Raw genomic sequence first — 23,289 nt, 5'->3', positions numbered from 1 at the left:
CCAGGACCTCTGAGATTAGGACATTGTTTCATAAGACAAGACAAAAGGGGAAATGGGGATCCACTACAACAACAATTACACTGTAATTTGATAGGAATAGTGTCCTGGCTTGTCCATGAAGGTAGATGCCCAATCAGAGGGAAACCCTGGCATCATGAACTTTCCCAAAGCAGGCCATGCTGGCATCCATAAATTGTCTGCTGTGGTCCATGAAGGCCTACATAACAATTGAGTAGTATCCTTTGTGGTTTATATACTCATGTGCTCTTTGACGAGGGCAAACTATGGGCACATGAGTCCCATCTGTGGCTCTGGTGCAATCTGGAAACCCCCATTCTCTCAAAGCCAGCAGTTACTTCAGGGATAGTGTTTATGCCCATCACCTTTGGGTATAGGGCATGCCTGATTGCTTCGAAAACCTTTGCCATCACTTTACCCACAGTTGACTTTCCAACACCCCTCTGGTTAGCAATGGACCTGTAACAGGCTGGGGTAGCCAGATTCCAGATGGTCACAGGAACACACTTCTGGACTGGCATGGTCACCCTCATGGCTGTGTCATAACACTGGGACAAGCTGCTCACAAAGCTCTGGAAATAGTTTTCTTCATATAAAAGCTCTGGAGCCACTGCTGGTCATCCCAGATCTGAATGAATACGTGATCCCACCAGTCTTTGCTCGTGACCATGCACCAGAAGTGCTGGTCTACACTGGGAGCACCTGCAGCTATACAGAGAGTTGTGGGCAGCATCAGCCAGTTTGAGTCTGCCATGTCTGTATTGTCTTCCTCTGATGCCTTCGGCAGATCATAAAAGGCCACTGAAACACCCACCAGCATCTCATGGATGCTCTGCCCGTTTCCTGGAACAGGAGTGAAAGCAGGCCAAGTTCTCCAAATGGTGACTCATCTGTGCTGCTGGCTCCAGTTGCTGGGAACATGCAGACACAAAAGGTGGTCCGGCGTGATGTGTTGGAGGGCTGCGACAACCTCCTGTAAAGTACCATGGGATCGACAGTCAAGTTTTCCCACAGTGCACCGTAAACAAAGGGCTAGAGCAGCTACAGCTGGGGTGGGTGCTAGGAAGCGGTTTTGACTCAGGTCTGCATAGTGCAGGGTAGATGCTGGAGTGTGAGTACAAAACCCTGGTCTAGACATTCTAAACCTAGAGTCAATATTCAGTGTGGACGCTCAAGGCCAGGCTTGCAAACAGTGAGCCTGTGGGCTCAAGTCCCACAAACCCAGTGTAGACGTACCTCTAAAGAGCAAGGCCTTGTGGCTGGGACTGTAACAGACTGATATCCTCTGCAAATTAGGCACAGCATCATAACACGCTCACCAATGGGTTGCAAGAGGTCTAGGCTTCTGTCTGTTTTGATGAAAGGTCCTAACCTTTTCCTCCTCTAGCTGGTGGTTGATTTGCATGTGCAGACCATGCTGGCTCATCTGTTTTACCATGCCGGCCTCACCAGCTGAAGTCCTGTGCAAGGCCTTGTAGTGTGGGCTGACAAAGGATGGAGGGAAAAAGTAAGTAATTTGAGACTTTGGAGGAAAAAGAAAAATAACTGCAATATTTTCCATGTTGTTATTGGATAACTTGAAAAAAAACAGTGAAATTGTTGTCAAGTACAAGAAGCGGGCAAAGCTTTTGCAATCATTAGAAAGACAGTAGCATTTCTGGAACATGTGAGGAAAATAATGAGTTTGTGCAAACAAAAACATTCATGGGTTGACAGATTTGCTGGATAGTTGAAAGGAGAGATTGGGGGAAAGGAGGACTCTTTGGGCCAATTGCATTGTGTTATAAGAGATGGCCTCTGACACACACACACAGCATCATGACATATGTGTGAGGGATGCCATGCTGGTGCAGAAGCAGGTTGCTATACCCATCTGGAAGCTGGCTGCTCCAGATGCCTTTAGTTCAGTGCATAACCTACATGCCCTTTCCCTGTGACTTTCCCAAAACTTCTACTTCAGTGCATAACCTACATGCCCTTTCCCTGTGACTTTCTGCCCTTTAGTGGTGGGACCACAGAGTTTTATGAATTAGTACAGCCTTTGAGCTAACAGGACTTTGTCACTTGCAATAGGAGCTCCCTGGCTGAATAGTCAGCAGTGGGGTGGGAATCCCAGACCTTTGGAGCTAAAAACCACAAGCCACTATTGCCTGAGCTGAAAGGCCTATTAATGCCAATGCTATAGCAGATTTATAAATCTCTGTGTAGTCTAGCCCCTAGATGGGGACAGAGAAACACATTGTGTTAACATGAGTTACAGAATTTTGGCACCACCCTTACCTTAAACTAACACACATCTTTCTGATCCAAGAACTTCCATGACCTTGAACTCCATACTGCAGTATCACTTATAGCTTTTCTTTCTTATTATTTGTAATTCTGTCCTTATCCAGATCCTGCTGAATGCCCACCACAAAGGTACGTTCCAGTGGGTCATCATAGCTAGTTTCTCATGCATCCCTACTGACCACAGTGCAAGCCCTTCCTTCCATTCTTGTGCAGTCAGGAAGGATTGTACTTTATGCTAAACTAACAATGGTTGTTGGTGGATGTTTAAATGCACAAAACTTTCTACAAAGATATGAGAAACAGTAATATTCTTTTAACACTCTCCCCACCATTTTCCAGCACCTCTCCTATTCAGCATCATAGCATTCAAATATTGGTCTTGCTTTTATAGCGTAACCCTGATTTGTGGAGCTCTTCAGGCTACATGTTTGAATTTATTTTTTATTGACATTTCTCATTGCATTTCAAAAACTGATTTTCTTCAGTGCCTGCACATATCCCCTATTTCCTCCCCGTTCCTGCCGCTTCCACCAAGATTTAAAAGCCCACTTTCAAAGGAGTTTTCAGAAGGACAATTATGTTGTTTAACTCAGTGCTGTCTCTGACGACAACCCCTCGAAGGCTTGGAACCAAAAGCAATGTCAGCGACTCAGTAGGTGGCAATTTTCAGCAAGCATATGGTGTGTAAGAGGCTATCAAACTGCTAGTGTAGTTACCAAGTGCTCAGAATCATGCTGTGGCAGTGGCTCAGGAAGAGGCTGATCCTGCAAGGTGCTGTGCCCTATCAACTCTTGAGATAGGCAGTGGAAGTTGAGGAGGCACTCTGCACTAAGGAGAAGGCACTCAGCACCTTCCAGGATTGGGCCTTAAATGGCGTATTGCACATGTTGAAGTGAGGTGACCATACCACATACACCTGGATTTTTCCACGCTCTGATTCCATCTCTTATGGGCTGCCAAGAAGATATTCTGGTATGATGGTAAAATGTTGAAAATGCTGTAGTAGGCCTGTTAATGCATCCTGGGAAGTTTCCATCTTATTACCCCACCCTTATAACACCTATCTTCATTAGTGCACTGCAAGTTGATTTCAAGAGTTCCTTTGGTTTTGGTTGTTCCTTAGATATGGCAACTTCTTACTGAGACAAATTAACAAAGGTTGGTAGACCCTAAATTTACCATTTATTCTCCCCCTGTCTTCCCTGTGCAGGTTCTCGAGACTGAGCCTTCTTTAGTTATGTTCCAAGATTACAGAATTCAGTTGTGGATGACCTAAAGGCTACAACATTTGGATTTTAATTTTGAACTAGTTAGTGACCTCAGATGGGGGTTCTCAGCCCATTTTCCAATAGACAGGTGTCCACATTTCACAAAACACAACCACTACTACTGCCTAGTAGTCTTGTTGGCAAACTCAGCAGAGAAGCCAAGAGCTGTATGGGCCTTAAGACCAAAGTACCCTCTGATTCCTAGAGGTGGTCTCTCCAGGTTAGATTCAAGTACATTGATGGGGATGTACAGGCTGATTGAGGTGCATTGAGGGGCAATCTTGCACTCCTGTTCCCTGGGTTGCATGGGCCATGTGGTAAATATAGGGCTTCAGTTTCTAGAACAGGGCTGGACAAACTATGGCCAGCGGACCGGATCCAGCCTGTGAGCCCCACCATGCGGCTCGGCCCCACTCAAGCTGGGGCGCAGGGTCAGGGGGTGCACCATGCGGCTCCCGGAAGCAGCCGCATGGCCCTGATCTGGCTCCTACATGCTCCAATGGGAGCTGCAGTGGCAGTGCCTGTGGATGGGGCAGCGTGCAGAGCCACCTGGCTGGGCCTGTGCATAGAGCTGGAGAAGGGACATGCCACTGCTTCCGGGAGCCGCTTGAGGTGGGAGCCGCTTGGAGCTTGCACCCCCTGAGCCTCTCCCCACGTCCCAACCCCAGCTCTGATCCCCCTCCCACTCTCCAAACCCCTTGGTCCCATCCCAGAGCACCCTCCTACACCCCAAACTCCTCATCCCTAGCCCCACCCCAGAGCCCACATCCCCAGCTGGAGCCTGCACCCCTCCCTTCCTGCACCCCAGCCCTGATCCCCCTCCTGCCCTCTGAACACCTCGGTCCCAGCCCAGAGCACCCTCTTACACCCCAAACACCTCATCCCCAGCCCCATTCCAGAGCCTGCACCCCCTCCCGCACCCCAACCCCAATTTTGTGAGCATTCATTGCTCGCCATACAATTTCTGTTCCCTGATGTGGCCTTCGGGCCAAAAAGTTTGGCCACCCCTGTTCTAGAAGTTAGAGTAATCTAACACCTGTAAAGACAATTAAAAAGAAATCTATCACATAAAACTTAATTTAAAAATCTATAATTGGAAAACATCTTTTATTGTGTGCGTTTTGCTTGTTGAGCATACTATATATTAAAATAGCTGTATATTTACGTGCTGATTTATGAGGACTCAGGGATCACTATGGGCACCACTCTGCTTACGGAGACACCTCCTGCGAACATCAGAAATTCCTGTTGCCTCAGAAGCATCCATTATGTGGACTTGGCAGCCAGTCAGTGATTATTCTAGACATGAAGCATCCTCCTTTCACACGAGTGTCAGAGATTAGCCTAGCCATGGAGGGATCCACTCACATGGAATAGGGAGGATAGTCAGAGAACACGCTGATCATGAGGAGACCTGCTCATGGAGACACTAGAAATCACTCTGCTGAATTACATGACCCCTGAGGAAGGAGTCGCTGGCCCAAGTGGACGCTGGGAACAGAAGTGCCTACTCACACAGGCAGTTAGAAATGGCCAGTCAGTGGTTTGGTTTTTTTCTGCCCATGTTACTGAATACTGATTAGCATAATTATGTTGGCCAAATGCAAGAGGCATCACTATATGCAGGATGACTAGCAGTAATCTCAGGAAATGAATATAGGCTGCATTATTATTATTATTATTAAGGTAGAAGCTGGCATCAGTAACTCTGTTGCTATAGGAACAAATGGGGGGAGAGGGAAACCAAGATGCTGGACTGATGTGGGCCTTTGAAAGCTGGAATCGGAGAGTTGTGGTATCTGTGCACTGATTACAGTTAATAATCATCGTCTCCAGCATCAGCACTACAGTAACTTCAAAGACAAAGAGCAATGGCTTGGAAGTTTCAAACCCAGATTCTACCATGAATACTAATGGAAAAGCTTTACTCCAGAAGCAGCAGGAGAATAACACCACGACCTCTGTACAGTTGAGCTCACATTGGACCTGATGTGCTCTTGCAACTAAAGCAGGGGGTTATTGCCAGTGCAGCACTCAGAATCTCCTGCACCGCCCTTCTGACTGACACTGCAAATGGGCCAGTCTGCTCAGCAGACATAAGAAACAGCCTGACTCTTTGCCTGTCCCTGAACCTAGGATAAATAGACTCTGATATTATCACCGATTTGTATTATGCTAGCCTCTGTAGGCACTATAGGTGCATGAACACAGTATGTGTCAGCAGGCCTCCCAGCCCAAGCCGATAGACTCAGGGTTGCTGGGGCTCACACTAGTCTTCTCAGCTATCTGTAGAGCACAGCAGTTGGAAGCTCACCCGCTTCCCTCAGTTTCAGAGCCAGAGCTCCAGCAAAAGCCACAACTTCAAAGCGCTGTCTACACAGCTAGTTTTAGTGCACTAGAGCGTGCCTTGCAAACCCAAGTCTGGGAGATTCACTGCCATGGGCTGTGTAGCAGTACCCATAATAAGAAACAGTCCCTGCTCTGACAAGCTTACAATTGAAGTAGACAAGCCGGACAAATGAGAGTGGAAACTGAGGCACAGAAAGTGAAAGGACTTGCCCAAGGCCACCCAACAGGTCAGTGGCAGAGCCAGGACAGAACCCAGGTTTCTTGAATCCCAGGCCTGTGTGTGATCCACTGGGCCATACTTCCTCTCTACACCCCAACCTGACGCCCCTCGACCCCATCTTCATCCCTCTCCTCAGGGGAAGGGAAGTAGGAAGGTTGGTCACACGCCCACCCCCCCCATTTCCCTCCTGACATCCTTGCAACTTGGTCCTACAGCCTCCATGTGTCATTCAAGCCCCATCCTTGTGTTTATTTGTGTTGTGGTAGCTCTAGCAGCAACTCTGCTGTGCACAGACACCTGCTTAACCCATATCTCGTGCTCAGGAGTGTGTGATCCCAGGGCATGCAGAGTTCTAATTCAGAGGCACTGGGTCTAGCGTGGAGGCTTCAGCAGATTTTGGGCCTTGCCACTGTCAGTACAAGAAAGAGGATGGAAGAACCTTGGGCCTCCTCCCCAAAAGAGGAGCTACACCTCTTTCCCGATATAACGCTGTGCTCGGGAGCCAAAAATTCTTACCGCGTTATAGGTGAAACCGCGTTATATTGAACTTGCTTTGATCCACCAGAGCGCGCAGCCCTGCCCCCCTGGAGCGCTGCTTTACCACATTATATCAGAATTCGTGTTATATCGGGTCGTGTTATATCGGGGTAGAGGTGTACCAGGAGGATGGGTGAAGCAGGGTGTTGGCTGTCACTCCTCCCCCTCCCCCCACCACAAAAAACACCCAAAGATAGAGGGGCTCTGGGGTCCAATTCCAGGGAGGTAAGGGGCAGATGGGGTGTATTTATTTAAACAATTGTACCATCACACATTCAAACAAACACCATGTTGTGGCATCCATGTTTCCAGCTGAGGAGGACTGGCTAGGATTCCCTGTCAGTGCTTCTCCTTAATGACCTAGGGCCTGATCTATAGCCCAGTACAGCTGCCTGCCTTCTCCACATTCTAGTCTGTGCTGAGGTACCTCCACTGGTTCCAATGCCCATCAAGGCACTGGTCCTAATTTTCAAAGCAATTAATGGATCACGCCCAGGTCCATCAAAACATCAAGTTCTGATCTATGAATCCCCGTGAAAGGTGTGCGACCTTGGGACGATGCCCATCACTAAGCCCAGGACAAAGCATTCTCCGTCAAGGGGATCTGGCTATGGAACAAATTTTCCACAGGTGATCAAGTAAATCCAGAGTCTCACCAGCTTTAGAAAATCTTTGCAAAATCTTTCTTTTTGAGAAAGCCTTTCTACTATATGTGACAATTCTAACACCCCTTTTATTCCCACCTTCCCCACAAAACAAAAAATCTGCCCCAAGCAGAGTTCTGTCACCATGAAGGGAGAAATGCCAGAGACTCCATGAAGTCCACTAGGGACTTTGCTCTTGCTATTGATTCAGGTGGAAAATACTCAGAATTTTAAACTACAATCCATCACTGTAGTACCTAAGATATAAATCAATGGAAAGCCTCCTTTTGACTTCAGTGGACTTTGGATCAGCCCCCAAAAGCACTGCGGTTGATTGACAGCAGGCACTCCTTCCTCCCTGAGGATGACTACAGGCAGGGCCGGCTCCAGACCCCAGCGCGCCAAGCGCGTGCTTGGGGCAGCATGCCGCCGGGAGGGCAGCAGGCAGCTCCGGTGGACCTCCCGCAGGCATGCCTGTGGAGGGTCCGCTGGTCCCGCGGCTCTGGTGGACCTCCCACAGGCATGCCTGCGGATGCTTCACTGGAGCCGCGGGACCAGCGGACCCTCCGCAGGCACGTCTGCAGGAGGTCCACCGGAGCCGCGGGACCAGCGACCGCCAGCGCACCCCCTGCGGCGTGCCGCCGTGCTTGGGGCGGCAAAATTCCTAGAGCCGCCCCTGACTACAGGGTCTCTACTGCACCTCTGGCCTTGCTGAATGATTGACCAAGAGCCAGGAACTGAGCTTGGGTCCCCAGTATGGTGGTGTGATGCTTCCTGAGGGTACCCAGAGCTGTGAGGCACTTCACTAACACCTGCCCTTAGCATGAGGAAGCCTTGTCTGTGGCTGCTGGGGGTCAGCTCCTCACCAGCCACTGGCAACACAAACACTCCCCTCTAGGCCTATACTGGTCTCGCAGTCTCTCTACAGGTTAGGGGAAGGCACACTCCGACCTCTGAGTGTTCCTCTGGAGCATCCAGACCCTTTTCCACTGGACACTCCCAGTATTCACAGATGATTTGCTGCTTCCACAGACACAGTACACTCCAGCTTACCAGCTCCACCTCTGATCACTGCTCAGCTTAACACATGGCACTTAGATTCGTTTAAGTAAACTTAGACTTGCTTTCCCTGTAAAGCATAGAGATTCAAGTACTAGCAAGAAGTAGCATTGGAAACAAACGGTTCCATATACAATAAAATCATAACATGCATTCTAGAGCTTAGACTTAATTAAACAAGATTCTCCCATGTCTTGTAGAACAATGCTCATGCAAACTCCTTGCAGGTCTTCACAGCCAGGTTGGCTGTGACCTCCCCTTTCATAAGGCAAACATTATTACCTTGCTTCCGTGGCGAAGAATCCTGTGTTTCTTTGTACCCTCACATATACCCTAACAATCCCGTGTCCTTAGTTATAAACTGGACATTCCCTGTTGCTTGTTTTAGCCTGTGAATTTTGTCTCTTGTAGATTTTGCAATCTTTTCTTCTGCCTGTTGCTCAGTATTAAATAGACCTACATTGTGAGGCATACAATACATAACACACGCATGACCAGATACGGAGTTAAATGTCTGTTACCTCCTGCCTGAAAGAAACATGTCCAAGGTATGTCATCTCCTTAATTTTAAGACCTTAAGAACATAATTTTCAGTATTGACACATAAATATTTAAAATATTCTCCATACATACATTTTGCAAGGATTATGATGACCAGTAGGCTATTGGCTCTCAATAGAGATCTCACCTGGCACCCTTTGGTGAACAATTATGCATGTATATGACCCTGTAAAACCCTGTGCCCTCTGCCAGTCGGCTCTAAGAAGAGGTCCCTGGGTCACAGGTAGTTAGAGCAATCCTGCCAGGCTGGCTTGATCAGCAGTACTGTTATAACATTTCTCTCTAAGACATGCATCCCTGTAGTACATAGGGGATCATTAAATGCAATTATATGTACATTAGTCCACTTAAGGAAGAGCAAAACCTCTCATCTCCCCCACAATGTAAAGCCACCTGGGGCCCCAAAGGGGCTTGAGAAATGAAATTCACTAATTACATCAAACTATTCAAACTGATTTCTGGCAAGGTGTATTTTTGTTACTTTCTGCAAAGGAGCTTCATCGCCCCCATCCCATACCCCCTGCTTTCATGAGGAACAGCAGGTTTTAGTAAGCATCACATTAGTGCTCAAAAAGAATGTGGGGTTTGTTTAAGGTGTTTCAGGAGGACTAGTCAGAGTAACTGTTTATTTGACTGTTTGCTCCTCTGAAAGCAAAGGGTACAGTAATCATAGGAGCTGCCTTCAGAAAGCAGCACCAAAATGAGTGAGATAACAAGCAACAGGCACATTAATGAACCTCAGCAGCTCTGCTCAATCATAGCACCTTATTATCTTTTGCCCATTGCTGAATCAAAAGTAATTTTCGCACCTCCACAATCATTAGAAAGAATTGCCAGTGGAGAAAGCAGGAGACACGTCCAGAGACAAGAACAAAAAGAGATGAGAGAGATTTGAGAGAAGAGGGTAAAGCCCTCAAGAGAGAACTGACTCAGTTGCAACAGAGCTCCGCTCAGTGTGGGTAACTTTAGGCTATTCAAGTTCCACATTGGCCCCCCAGTGGTGCTCTGGCCTTGTTTCCATGCAGAAGTCACACTGGTTTAACTAAATAGGTTTCTTTTAAACAGATGCAAACCACTGTGCCGACACAAACTTTGGTTTAAGAATTACTTTGTTTGTTTGATTAGCTTAAGTTGATTTCTAAATTGATTTATGCTCAACTGAAATAAATTTGGTTTAAATGAAAAGAAGGGTGTCCACACACTTTAAGAGCAGCAAAGAATCCTGTGGCACCTTATAGACTAACAGATGTTTTGCAGCATGAGCTTTCGTGGGTGAATACCCACTTTTTCGGATGCATCCGAAGAAGTGGGTATTCACCCACGAAAGCTCACGCTGCAAAACATCTGTTAGTCTATAAGGTGCCACAGGATTCTTTGCTGCTTTTACAGAACCAGACTAACACGGCTACCCCTCTGATACTTGACACACACTTTAAGGTAAGTTTAAAATCACACCTTAAATTAAACAGATGCATCCTCAGGACTGCTCTAATTTAACGGGCTTGTAACAGTCTCCAAAGGGACATTATGCCCAATAGGGATTTCCTCAGCAGAATGCACTCTAGTTGTATTCCTGTCCTCCCCTGACCTGCCCCCTGTGCTGGGGTGGGAGTGGGGGCCGACAGCTGTGGTGTAGAGCTGGCATCCCCGGGCGGTTCTTTAGCTGCCCTCTTAGAGCTGCACAAAGAGGCTGGAAAGCTAATGGGCTGGAACATGGCCCTGAATATTGAACTGAAAGCCAAAGCCGCACAAAGTTAAAGAATTACATGAAGAAGGGTCAAAGAAAAATTGTACTATTCATTTTTTACACCTCAGAGTAGCAGCAAATAAATATTTACCATGTAAGAAAATATACATTAAGGACCAACTCCCTGGTCCATATTGAAGCGAACAGGAGTTTTGCGGTTGAAAATGTAGCCAGACACCCACTTTTTATATGCCAGCTGCAGACACCTCCTTTGTGGGCCTGGTCCTACAAACACTTACTACCAGGCATAGCGCTAACTACTGTGATTAGCCCCATTGAAGTCTTTGGGGTCAATCAGCAGTATGCCCAGTTGTGTTTGCAGGAGCTGGTCCTATACTTGTACAATGCCAGAAATACAGATGACTCAAATAATAGTGACTCATTAAAACCCCTCACACACTTATCACAATGCAGGCAGCAATCTAAGCCATTGTTAATGCTGCTCAGAGAAAATCAGGGTATGTCTCCTCTTTTCCCCAACCTGGTTTAGGAGCCCCCATAGAAGCCTGAAAAATGAAACATATCCCCACTTCATTCCCTGATGATCTTTTTCTCCATTTCACTGCCATGCACTCACAATGGGTGTTATCTTAAGGCTGCTAGTGACTGCATTCAGCTTCTATTAATTTTTGCTCTTTTAGAAGGAAAAAAACCCCGAACATCTTAGGAGTTGTTTTGGGAACTAAACCAGGTGGACTTTGCAGAGGGATAAGAAAATGTCAGACAGTTTGCCACTGCCTCTTTAATTATCTTCCCCATAATCCCCAAACTCAAAAACTGAAAGTGTAATTAATTTCTGAGAGATGGGCCCAAACCCAACCCCAAATACAAATTCCCCGTAACTCAGTGGAAGTTAAGATCCCAAAGCACAACTGGAATTTCACAGCTGAGCTGACCCCTTATGTCTGTTGTTTTCAGATGACCAAAAACATCAGATCTGAACATCCCTAAGCACTGGGGTGCCTGACGTCTGTACTCAAATTTTTCAACGTGGGCCCTTCTCTAACGTTTGGAAGGAAGGAAGGTTGTTTCAGTTAGTAGAACCAATAGAAACTTGGGGGATGCTTCAGATGGTCTCATGTACATTGGAAGGTGGGGCTTGTTGGGCAACGTGATGGCTGATTAAATTTATCTTGGATAAGGTCTAAACTTCTCATATGTGTTGATGGGCTGCATGAATGTCTGAGGAAAACACCTTGAGAGTCACTGTGGATTATCTGATTGTCTGCTTGGCCTGAGCAGAAGTTAAAAAGGCAAATCAGATGCTAGGGGACATATTATAGAGGGTCAGAAAATAATGCAGAATGTTCTATCAAAACAACGGTGCCTTTTCCTCTGGAATGCAGTGCAGAGAGCCAGGCAAACCTAACTCTGCAGGGGCAGTTCCTGCTGCTGTTTGTGAATTCAGCCAGTACCTGGCTAGTACATTGGAGTTCAAAATGCTGTCCAGAGCAGTCACAATGGAGCACTCTGGGATAGCTCCCAGAGGCCAATACCAGTGATTTGCATCCACACTACCCCAAATTTGACCCAGCAAAGTCAATTTTAGTGCTACTCCCCTCGCCAGGCAGGAATACAGAAGTCAATTTTCAGAGCCCTTTAGGTTGATGGAATGGAGTTGGTTGTGTGGATGCATTCATTTTAAAAATCGACCTAACTCGGCTAAATTCAACCTAACCCCGTAGTGTAGACCAGGCCTAAGTAGTAAAGGCCTGATGGGGGATTACATTCAAACATAAAGCTCTCTCTTCCAGAGCAAGTTCACTAAGTATAGGACAAGAGACAGATGCCTACAGACAGAGAGATGGGGGAGCACAAGGAAACAATGAGACAGTATGATTGGCAGTGGCCTCAGCCTAAATCACTGTTTTTTTGTAGGCATCATGGCAAAGCAGAGTTTGAAGGAGGATTTTGAAAGAGGATAATGAGTTTATTCTGAAGATGTTCACAGGAAGCATCTCCCAAGTACAAGGGGCAGCATGGGAGAAAGCACAAAGGTGCTTGTCTGCAGATTTAACAAGTGGGTCACTCAGGATGGCATCCTGGGTGGATTGGAGGCAGGATTCAACATCGCAACAGGCAGCGAATGAGAGATGACCAGTGGGGTGGGGAGAGGCCACGAAGGGCCTGCTCTAACTCTCACAAAACGTTATGGATACAGTTAATTGGCCCACTGAAAACTGGCTGTAAGAGACAATGAATAATTTACTGCTGTTTCATGGAAGAAAAGCCTTCCAAAACTGATCCAAATAAGTTTAAGAGCAGGAACAATAGAATGCCAGAGGGGTGCAAAATACTCAACAAATTTCAAACTTGGAGCATTTTCTCCTTTCATTGTGAATTCAAAATTGGACCCATTTTCTGTGAAATTTTCTGCATTGAAATGGAATGCACTTTTTTTTTTTAGTGAAAATAGGACCCATTTTAAAGTGAAAAAGTTTTCACTGCAAAAACAAAAAATATGTTGCAACTTCACTTGTTTTCACTTCAAATTACTATTGCTAGAGAACATGTGTGGAGTGCAAAGATGCAGCAAAATGAATCTAGAAAATCTCACACCAAAAACCAAAAACAACAACCTGTTGTGGCATCACACCATTCTAACAAACCAACAGCCCCTCCCTAAATATTCTCTCTCTCACACCAAAAGAGAAAGCCAACGATTGTCACCACAATAGGAAGAGGAAACAAAATATTTTTAAAGTCTTGGATCCTTCCTGGAAGGATGCTTCAAAAGGTACTCTGCTAACCAGTGAAGGGAAGAACTGTTCAAAGTAACTAGCCCACTTGGGCTAGCAAGGTCCCAAATTTTCAAACCACAAGCAATCTTAACTGGAAAGTCTTGTCCATTTAAATGGAAGGAAATTCTAGGCTCACATGGTGTGAAGATGGACGCGGAGAAGAGAACATACCAGTAAAAAATCTGACCCAGCTCTCGCTGAAGCCAATGACAAAATTTCAAGTGGCAGCAGGATTGGGCCTCATCCAGAGCTCCTTCAGGATCTAGAACTGATCTAAGGGTTTTTATTGTCATTCCCCATTAAGACATTGCTCATGTATTAACAAGGCGGCCTGTTTTATAGACCTGCCGCAGGGAGTTGCCAGCCTGCCAGTTCTTTCTTTTCATAGAAAAACGACAGTTTTTGGGTCTCCATAATTATTTACATGTGGTTTCCACTTATTGGCAATTAAGTGGTTCAACAGCTCCAAGACATTAGTCCCCACTAAACATGATGTCTGCCAGATTGCTTCCTGCCAGCAGTCCCTGTGGGACAGGAAATTTCGCTGAGACCAGTTCTGATGTTTGTGTATCAGAAGGAGCAGCTGGCAAAGCCACCCTGCTGGGACTCAACACTCTTCTCTTATATTGTTATTTTTCAGAGTCAAACAGCCTCATATTAGTCAATTCAGAGCCAATGGGGTGGGGGTGGGGTGGGAAAGAGTGTTTGCTTTAAATTCATTAGAAGACAGACAGTTATTAGCTCTTTGTGTCACAGCCTTGAGAGATCAGCTGGGTTCACTGGTACAGACAGATACTGTCTGGCACCTGAAGAAGAGCAGCTGCACAGCACCTGAACACTCGCTCCAGAAAATGCCGTCATTAAAACGGTCAGGGCTCAGCAAGAAGATTTAGGCTCCACATTGCAGTGCATAACATGTAGGTGCCCGGCTGCCTTGTGGGATCCCCAGAATTAGGTGCTCGACGGTACCAGGTTTACAATGGTGCCATGCCCACACTCAGAAGGGGCCCCGGTGCCTGGACTGTGGCCCTGCCGCTGCTCGGCCTCTTCCCCATATGGCCTCACCTGCAGCTTGCTCCTCTCTGCCCCCTCCCCATCATGCGAGTGCTTGGCGGGGCCTCAGGGGGTGGGAGGGAGAGAAAGAGGCCAAGCAGGGGCGGGGCCTCGGGGTGGAGCACAAGTGCCCACAAAAGATTAATCTGGCGCTGATGCTCAGGCTCCCTATACAATGCATGGGGACAAGTAGGCACCTAAGAATAGGAGTCACCAAAGCCAGCACGCTGAGAGGGGAGCTGCCCAAGTGAGCCAATAGGGAAATGCCGAAACCTGAGCCCCAGCCTGCCCAGGGAGTTAGACACTTAAGTCTGGGCTGGAGGAAGGCACCTCCCTCCATTCACAGCAATGAACCCTCTCCTGCAGGTAAGAGCCTAAACCAGGTCAGCTCTTTCTCAAGGAAGTCTGCAAAGGTGGTGGTGGGGCCTCTCATACCCCTTATGATTTTAAAGCCAATCTCATGATTTTTGGTGAGCCTGACTGATTTTTTAACATTTGGGGTTGGCAATATGAGACTGTATCCTCTCCCCATCTCTCTATCCACCCACAGCAGCCAGCATTGATGGCCTTAGGTCTAATCTGGAGAAGAAAGCCATAGCTTCTTACACCAATTTGGCAATGTAAAGGGGCCTTTAAGTTAGTGTAAGTGGCTTTAGTTTGAATGAGACTCAAGCCCCATTATGGTTTAGAAATCAAGCATTGGCGCTTATTCAGACTGGCCCTCCAGACTAGAGCCGGGTGGGAAATAATTCACCTGTCCTGTGAGAATCTGAGAGTTTGGCAACTTTTCCCATCCCGCCTGAGGATGGGAAGTCAAAAATCTCAAACATTTGCAAACAGAAAATCCAATTTTGTCTGGTTGTTTAAGTTTTGGCTGTTTGAAATGTTTCATTTCATACTTTTGAAACATTCTTTCAATGTTGACTTTAAAAAAAAAATTAACTAAAATTAAAAAGCGATACCCCCAATTTTTTTTTTAAACATGGTTCCTCCCCAAGCACGCAGTTGCTGCTCCACTTGCAACGCCAATCAGCTGTTTGGCACCGGCCCTGGATATACTTGAATTGGAAAAGGTACAGAGAAGGGCAAAAAACAGGATTAGGCATATGGAACAGCTTCCGTATGAGTAGAGATTAAAAAGACTGACTGTTCAGCTTGGAAAAGAGATAATTAAGGGCGGATATGATAGAGGTCTATAAAATCTTGACTGGTGTGGAGAAAGTAAGTGTTATTTACTCCTCCTCATAACACAAGAGCCAGGGGCGGCTCTAGACATTTTGTCACCCCAAGCACAGCGGCATGCCACGGGGGGTGCTCTGCCGGTTGCCAGTCCCACGGCTCCGGTGGACCTCCCGCAGGCGTGCCTGCAGAGGGTCCGCTGGTCCCGCGGCTCCACCAAAGCCGGAGGTCCACCAGAGCTGCGGGACCAGCGGACCCTCCGCAGGCATGCCGCCAAAGGCAGCCTGCCTGCTGCCCTCCCAGCGACCGGCAGAGCACCCCCCCGTGGCATGCCGCCCCAAGCATGCGCTTGGTTTGCTGGGGCCTGGAGCCACCCCTGGGCAGGGGTCACCAAATGAAATGAATAGGCAGCAGGTTTAGAACAAACAAAAGGAAGTATTTCTTCACAAAATGCACAGTCAACCTGTGGAACTCTGCCAGGGGATGTTGTGAAGGCCAAAACTATAACAGGTTCAAAAAGAACTAGATAAGTTAATGGAGGATATCATAGGTCCATCAATGGCTATTAGCCAGGATGGGCAGGGATAGAACACCATGCTCTGAGTGTCCCTAACCTCTCTTTGCCAGAAGCTGGGAGTGGATAATAGGGGGTAGATCACTCTGGGTTCTTTGGGAGCTATTCATTTCAGTAAGCATTTAATTATTTGCTATCCTGGTGCATGATTGGTCATTTCGCTCACAAGACATTATCTCTGTTCCCTTCAGGGAAGCCAAGCTTTCAAACAAGGGTGGCCACTCGTGGCACAAATTGGGCTTGATTTTGTACCACCGAGATCAAATGAGCGTTTCAGCACGGACGCCCAATGGGAGTAGGGATAGGCCTATATGAAAAACCAGTAGCCAGACACAACCATTTCCCAAACATAATCATGAACAAGAATTCATTTGCCCAAATGCTTGTTTAAAAGTGACCTCATAATCATAAACAAACCGAACTGCTATTTGGAATATGAACAGTGGTGAGTGCTGTTTTGCTACAGTTGCCTAGATCTAATCAACATTAATGCCATCAAAAGTATTTTTATTTCCCATTAGACTCTGCAGCCAAGACAAATGCAGCATCATGAATAACCGAATGTCGCAAAACCATTTCTCCGCGTGACATTAGCAACAGGACTTGTTTACATGGTAACAACCAGAACCAAACACAATACAGTTACAATTTTTGCAAAGCCCCTTTTTAGAATGTACTGTGGAGTTTCAACTTTTAATAACTTGCCATTCAAATCTGCTCATTTTACCTCCAAAATTTGGCAGCCCTGCAATTCAGCTTGGAATCTGAAAGCCAAGATGTTCTGGTTTGTGCACCGCCAAAAATAAAGACTCTGCAGGTGGAATCTGGCTTGCAGAACTATTGATTAAACACGAGATCTAATAGAATCCAGCAGCTCCTTCTCCCTTAGCTGTACTGGTTCTGCAGCGCTAACAGTTTAAAAAAAAAAAAAAAGACTAAAAGCTTAATTTTATTCTCTAAAGGAAGCAGCTGTGACCCGGAATACATACAGGGATCAGATCTGTTAAGTGAGAATGTGTCTTTAAAAACAAACAAACAAAAAACAAAACAAAACAAAAATCACAGTATAAACACAAGTATCAGAGGGGTAGCCCTGTTAGTCTGGATCTGTAAAAAGCAACAGAGTACTTTCACTGGTGAATATGAAGTGAGACTATTCACCCATGAAAGCTTATGCTCCAATACGTCTGTTAGTCTATAAGGTGACACAGGACTCTGTATCGCAATATAAACACAGTGGCTCTTTGGAGCAGAGCTGCATTTTAAACAGATAGCTGCTTGGGGCCCCGCAGACCTGCCCTGATTCTTTGCATCAGCTGTAGTGTAGAGGTAGGCAACTCACAGCTCAGTCTCCATTCCAGCAGCTTGGAACATCCCATCATTTGGGACTTTTAAAACCTACACAGGAAAAAGCCCAGAAAATACGTAACCTACCCCGAGGAGAGGAGCCAGTCTGCACTGGCCAAAGGGGTGGAAAAAGACCCAGATCCGCAAAGGCATGTAGGGACCTAATTCCCATCGATTTCAATATGATCAGGGCCAGGATGACTATTTTCTGTCTCTAGCGCCTATGATTCTGTGAAACCTCTTAAAAGAAAGAGGAGAGGAGATCAGAGTGGCAGAGCAATACGAGTTCAAGTTCAGGGTAGAGGAACTGAGAAGCTGAAAGAGATTATGGGTAAGGAGACACTTGTATACTATAAATTACAAAAAATAAAGCAAGGATACATATTTCAAGGCAGTTTCTTTGTCTCGCCACTCATCAAGATTGGGATCTCACCAGAAGCCCTTATAGTTATTTGTCCATGATTACTTACTTCTCTTTTATTCTATTTAAAACTATGTGGTATCATCATCACACCACTTCTGCTTTTATTAGTAGGACTAATTTTCTCATCTCTGCCACTTTATCCTTCACATTAGAAACTTTTAAGATGGTAAAAATTGCCCATCTCACTGTTAAAGCACATTAGAATCATAGACATTTGACAGGAGAAAGACATAGGAGGATAATACAGTCCGTTCTCACTCATGCAGGATTGTCCTTTATATATATTCTCCAGGGCATTTTTAAATGACTCAAGCAATGACTCATCCACCAGTTCCCTTGTGAGAGTATGCTACAGTTTAATGCAATAGTTCACACCTTGGGGGCAGGAGTAGAGTGTAGCAGAGCAGACAGCACAGTACAGAGAGGTGCAAGACACCAGCTTCACCCTACTCATGCCTCACTAATCTAATAGAATTCTTTGAGGGGGTCAACAAGCATGTGGACAAGGGGGATCCAGTGGATATAGTGTGCTTAGATTTTCAGAAAGCCTTTGACAAGGTCCCTCACCAAAGGCTCTTAAGCAAAGTAAGCTGTCACAGGATAAGAGGGAAGGTGCTCTCATGGATCTGTAACTGGTTAAAAGATAGGAAACAAAGGGTTAGGAATAAATGGTCAGTTTTCAGAACGGAGAGAGGTAAATAGTGGTGTCCCTCCGGGGTCTGTATGGGGCCCATATTCATAAGTGATCTGGAAAAAAAGCGGTAAACAGTGAGGTGGCAAAATTTGCAGATGATACAAAACTACTCAAGATAGTTAAGTCCCAGGCAGACTGCAAAGAGCTACAAGAGGATCTCACTAAATTGGGCAACTGGGCAACAAAATGGCAGATGAAATTCAATGTTGATAAATGCAAAGTAATGCACACTGGAAAACAATCTCAACTATACATACAAAATGATGGGGTCTAAATTAGCTGTTACCACTCAAGGAAGAGATCTTGAGTCACTGTGGATAGTTCTCTGAAAACATCCACTCAATGTGCAGCGGCAGTCAAAAAAAATGAACAGAATGTTGGGAATCATGAAAGGGATAAATAATAAGACAGAAAATATTGCCTCTATATAAATCCATGGTAAGCTCGCATCTCAAATACTGTGTGCAGATGTGGTCGTCCCATCTCAAAAAAAAGATATATTGGAATTGGAAAGGTTCAGAAAAGGGCAACAAAATTATTAGGGGTATGGAATGGCTGCCATGAGGACAGATTAATAAGACTGGGACTTTTCAGCTTGGAAAAGAGATGACTAAGAGGGGATATAATTGAGGTCTATAAAATCATGACTAATGTGGAGAAAGTAAATAAGGAAGTGTTATTTACTCCTTCTCATAACACAAGAACTAGGGGTCACCAAAATAAATTAATAGACAGCAGGTTTAAAACAAAAAAAGAAGTATTTCTTCACACAACACACTGTCAGCCTGTGGAACTCTTTGCCAGAGAATGTTGTGAAGGCCAGGACCTTACTGCCTGTTTCATTGAGTTGGCTGCATTGGCAGTCCAGTACCTGCCAAGGTTTTTGTTGTGTATTTGGTTGTCATGGTTTTTGTTGCTATGGCAACTGAGTTAGATTATTATGGGTTAGCTCAGCCGGTTTCAACCGGCTGGGTGAGCTCTCTGTCTCTGTAAATAAAATGGAGGTTTTGGTTAGCTGTCTGCTCTCTGGCCTCAAGTGATTGCTTCCTACACCGGCTGCCCCAAGGATATAACAGTTTTGCAGTAGGTTCAGTTGGGAACCTAAGCAACTTCTAGCATCCAGTCCTCCAGATCTACCCTTCCGTGGTTTCCACAGGAGGATCTAGACTAGAGCTCCTACACTTCCAAAGTTACTGCAGCATACAACCCTGGAGAAGAAACCAGAAATGGAAGCAGCAGCAAGTACAGCTGGGTAGAATAGGGACTGTTCCTTATACTTGCCCACTCGTGGCTTTATTCAGCAACGCATATGTGCACCTAAATTTTAGCACCTGAACAGTCCTATTAGAGTCACTGAGATGAATCACACGCTTCATGTTATGAAAATGCGTAAGTGGTTTGCTACATGGGGCTTAGGAAAGGAACTGAGGAAACTGTTGACATACTTAAGGAAAACCTATAATTCAACAAGATTTTTTAATCATTCCATCACATCACTAGGAGTCTCTCACATGTAACAAACAAGAACGTTCCAACAATAGGCTGCCATCTGGCCAGAGTGGTGATCCAGAGCAGAGCAAAGGGAATGCAGCTCTCATTTGGATGCATAGGAAAACAGGAGATGTTCAAAGCTGTGCTAAGGTAAGTTCAGTTATGGTAGTTGTTTAATTAACCCCAAAGTAGTTTAACCATAGGTAGTTTAAAACAAACCACCAGAGCTTAGCTTATGAAACCTTTGACAATCTTACCTCAACTGTGCACACGAGGGGGAAAAGCATTACTACATCCTGCTGTACATTAATTCCTTTTGGGAAGGCAACTCCCACTGAGTGTTAACAGCGCAGTTCACTGTAAGGGAGAAAATACTAAATCACCATTTCCCTATTATTTGTATTAAAGTAGTGCCTAGGAACCCTAACCAGATTATCAACACCCCACCCTCCCATTGCGTTGAACACTGATTGTACTATGAAAAGCAATTTTGTAAAAATGGCTTCTTCCTTCACAGATTTGTGTGTCTTAGACTTTCATGAACCCAACAGCTATGGCAGAGTCAGCTGGATTCTTCTCTGATTCAGGTAGTTAATAATTCTGCTGCTAAATTCCATCTTCAGGGCCATATGGACAATCCCATTCTCTTTAAGTTATAGCTTCAATTACACTGATGCAGCTTCAATTAGAACAACAGGCATGCACAGGTGTGTCTGAGGACAGCTAGGGAGGACAATTGGATCACACAGGTGTAAAGGAAGGAAGAATTTGGCTTACAGAATCTCTATTGCCGATAATAATGCAGAAGCTAGGAAGTACCCAGCTTGACTTTGAGAGTCCAGTGCCAGTTTACAAGGCTATCCATTAGAGAAGTCATCATTTTACTTGAAGAGCAAACAAATCTGATCAGGAATCATTGGGACACAAACATGGAACCCCATGATGTATTTCTTACAATGTCCCTTTAGAGAGCACTTCAAATGATTCTAACTCATCAGCGCAGTTGTTTATATATTGGATTTCCATATGGAGCTCATTGATGACTGCTTTGATATCACCTCCTCCTGGGGATGAGTCTCATTTAGAACAATTAGGAGCAGCTTCTTCAGACATTCGTTATCAGGAAGGATGACCTTTCTCTTTCACCCAGTTGCTATTGTTTGCTCTGAAAACAGCCAGTTAGATTCAGTGGATGTCTGATGAAATATGCCCCTGTATTTGCCCCCTGCACACTATTGTAATAATCTTTGAACAAGGTATCATTTGAAAACTCATAATTTGCTGGTCAGTATCATCCTGATAAAGTATGTGTGGCAACATTGTGAAATTATAAGATTTCCCTGTATGATGTTATAACACATGTTCCACAATCCTAAAAAAGACAGGTCTGTCCTAAACAAAGAAATCATAGAAGCATAGAACTGGAAGGGACCTCAAGAGGTCATCTAGTCCAGTCCCCTGCACTCGTGGCAGGACTAATAATCTAGACCATTCCTGAAAGATGTTTGTCCAACCTGCTCTTAAAAAATCTCCTATGATGGAGATTCTACAACCTCCCTAGGCAATTTATTCCAGTGCTTAACCACCCTGACAGTTAGGAAGTTTTTCTTAATGTCCAACCTAAACCTCCCTTGCTGCAATTTAAGTCCATTGCCCCTTGTCCTATCCTCAGAGGTTAAGAAAAAAAATTTCTTCTTCCTCCTTGTAACAACCTTTTACATACTTGAAAACTGTTATGTCCCCTCTCAGTCTTCTTTTTTCCAGAATAAACAAACCCAATTTTTAAAATCTTCCCTCATAGATCATGTTTTCTAGACCTTTAATCATTTTTGTTGCTCTTCTCTGGACTCTCTTCAATTTGTCCACATCCTTCTTGAAATGTGGTGCCCAGACTGGACACAATACTCCAGCTAAGACCTAATGAGAGTGGAGTACAGTGGAAGAATTACTTCTTGTGTCTTGCTTACAAATACTCCTGCTAATACATCCTAGAATGATGTTTGCTTTTTTTTGCCACAGCATTACAGTGTTGACTCATATTTAGCTTGTGGTCCACTATGACCCCCAGATCCCTTTCCGCAGTACTCCTTCCTAGGCAGTCATTTCCCATTTTGTATGTGTGCAACTGATTGTTCCTTCCTAAATGGAGTACTTTGCATTTGTCCTTACTGAATTTCATTCTTTTTTAGTTCAGACCATTTCTCCAGTTTGTCCAGATCATTTTGAACTTTAATTCTATCCTCCAAAGCACTTGCAACCCCTCCCAGCTTGGTATCGTCCACAAACTTTATAAGTGTATTCTCTATGCCATTATCTAAATCATTGATAAAGATTTTGAACAGAACCAGATCCAGAACTGATCCCTGCGGGACCCCACTCCTTATGTCCTTCCAACATGACTATGAACCACTGATGATCACTCTCTGGGAATGGTTTTCCAACCAGTATTGTACCCACCTTATAGTAACTCCATCTGGTTGCATCTGGGACTGGATGTGCGTTGGGGTCAACCTGCAATGTAACCAAGGCTGGTGGGAGCCAGGGTGTAGCTGACAGGCTGCGGTTGCACACAGACACTCAGGGTGTGGCTTGCACGCTAGAAGGCTGTTTGTGAGCAGCCCAGGTGAGAGCTACTTCAGCAAAGCATCATAAGGCACCCATGGTTGCAGGGCAGGGGTCAAGCCCCCCCCAGTCTGAATTGTACCCTGGTATGTCTCAGTTTCCCTGTTGTGCAGCATGTGTGCACACCTATACATACTAAGTTAAATGCTCTGTCTCTGTTCCCACCCCTGAGGTTTGGCCAGGGAAAAGCCTGCTTTTGATATGTCTGATCAATGCTAATTGCTTCATATTCCAGAGGCTCACAAGTGCCAGTCATCAATGACTAGTGCTCTGTCAAAGCTGGCAGCCTGTAGCCAAAAGCAGCAGACAAAAGAAATATCTTTGAAAACTTACTGATGTTTTAAAAGTACTAGCTCCCTCTTCTGCGTCACCACTGTGTGAGTGACTCCCCTCATATTGAGGGAATTGGAGACCAGGCAGAGAGCGCCCTTCAAGGGTTACAATGCCATTAGTTCAGTTAGCTAAGATGACT

General features: G+C 45.4%; 1 long non-coding RNA gene across 1 annotated transcript in view; it reads right to left on the bottom strand.

Annotated features, from left to right (window-relative positions):
* Positions 1–22,775, bottom strand: part of LOC123368077 — a 35,841-nt gene extending 13,066 nt beyond the window's left edge. Inside the window, exons 1-2 of the long non-coding RNA XR_006578681.1 lie at positions 22,653–22,775; positions 20,453–20,552 (exon numbers count right to left, since the gene is read on the bottom strand). This is a non-coding gene — a long non-coding RNA (uncharacterized LOC123368077). The remainder of the gene's footprint in view (positions 1–20,452; positions 20,553–22,652) is intronic.
* Between the last annotated feature and the right edge of the window lie 514 nt (positions 22,776–23,289).

This window comes from Mauremys mutica, chromosome 4 (genome assembly GCF_020497125.1).
Source record: "Mauremys mutica isolate MM-2020 ecotype Southern chromosome 4, ASM2049712v1, whole genome shotgun sequence".
NCBI lineage: Eukaryota > Metazoa > Chordata > Testudines > Geoemydidae > Mauremys > Mauremys mutica.
Note: the sequence above shows the minus strand (reverse complement) of the source record. Positions and strands in the feature narration are given on the sequence as shown.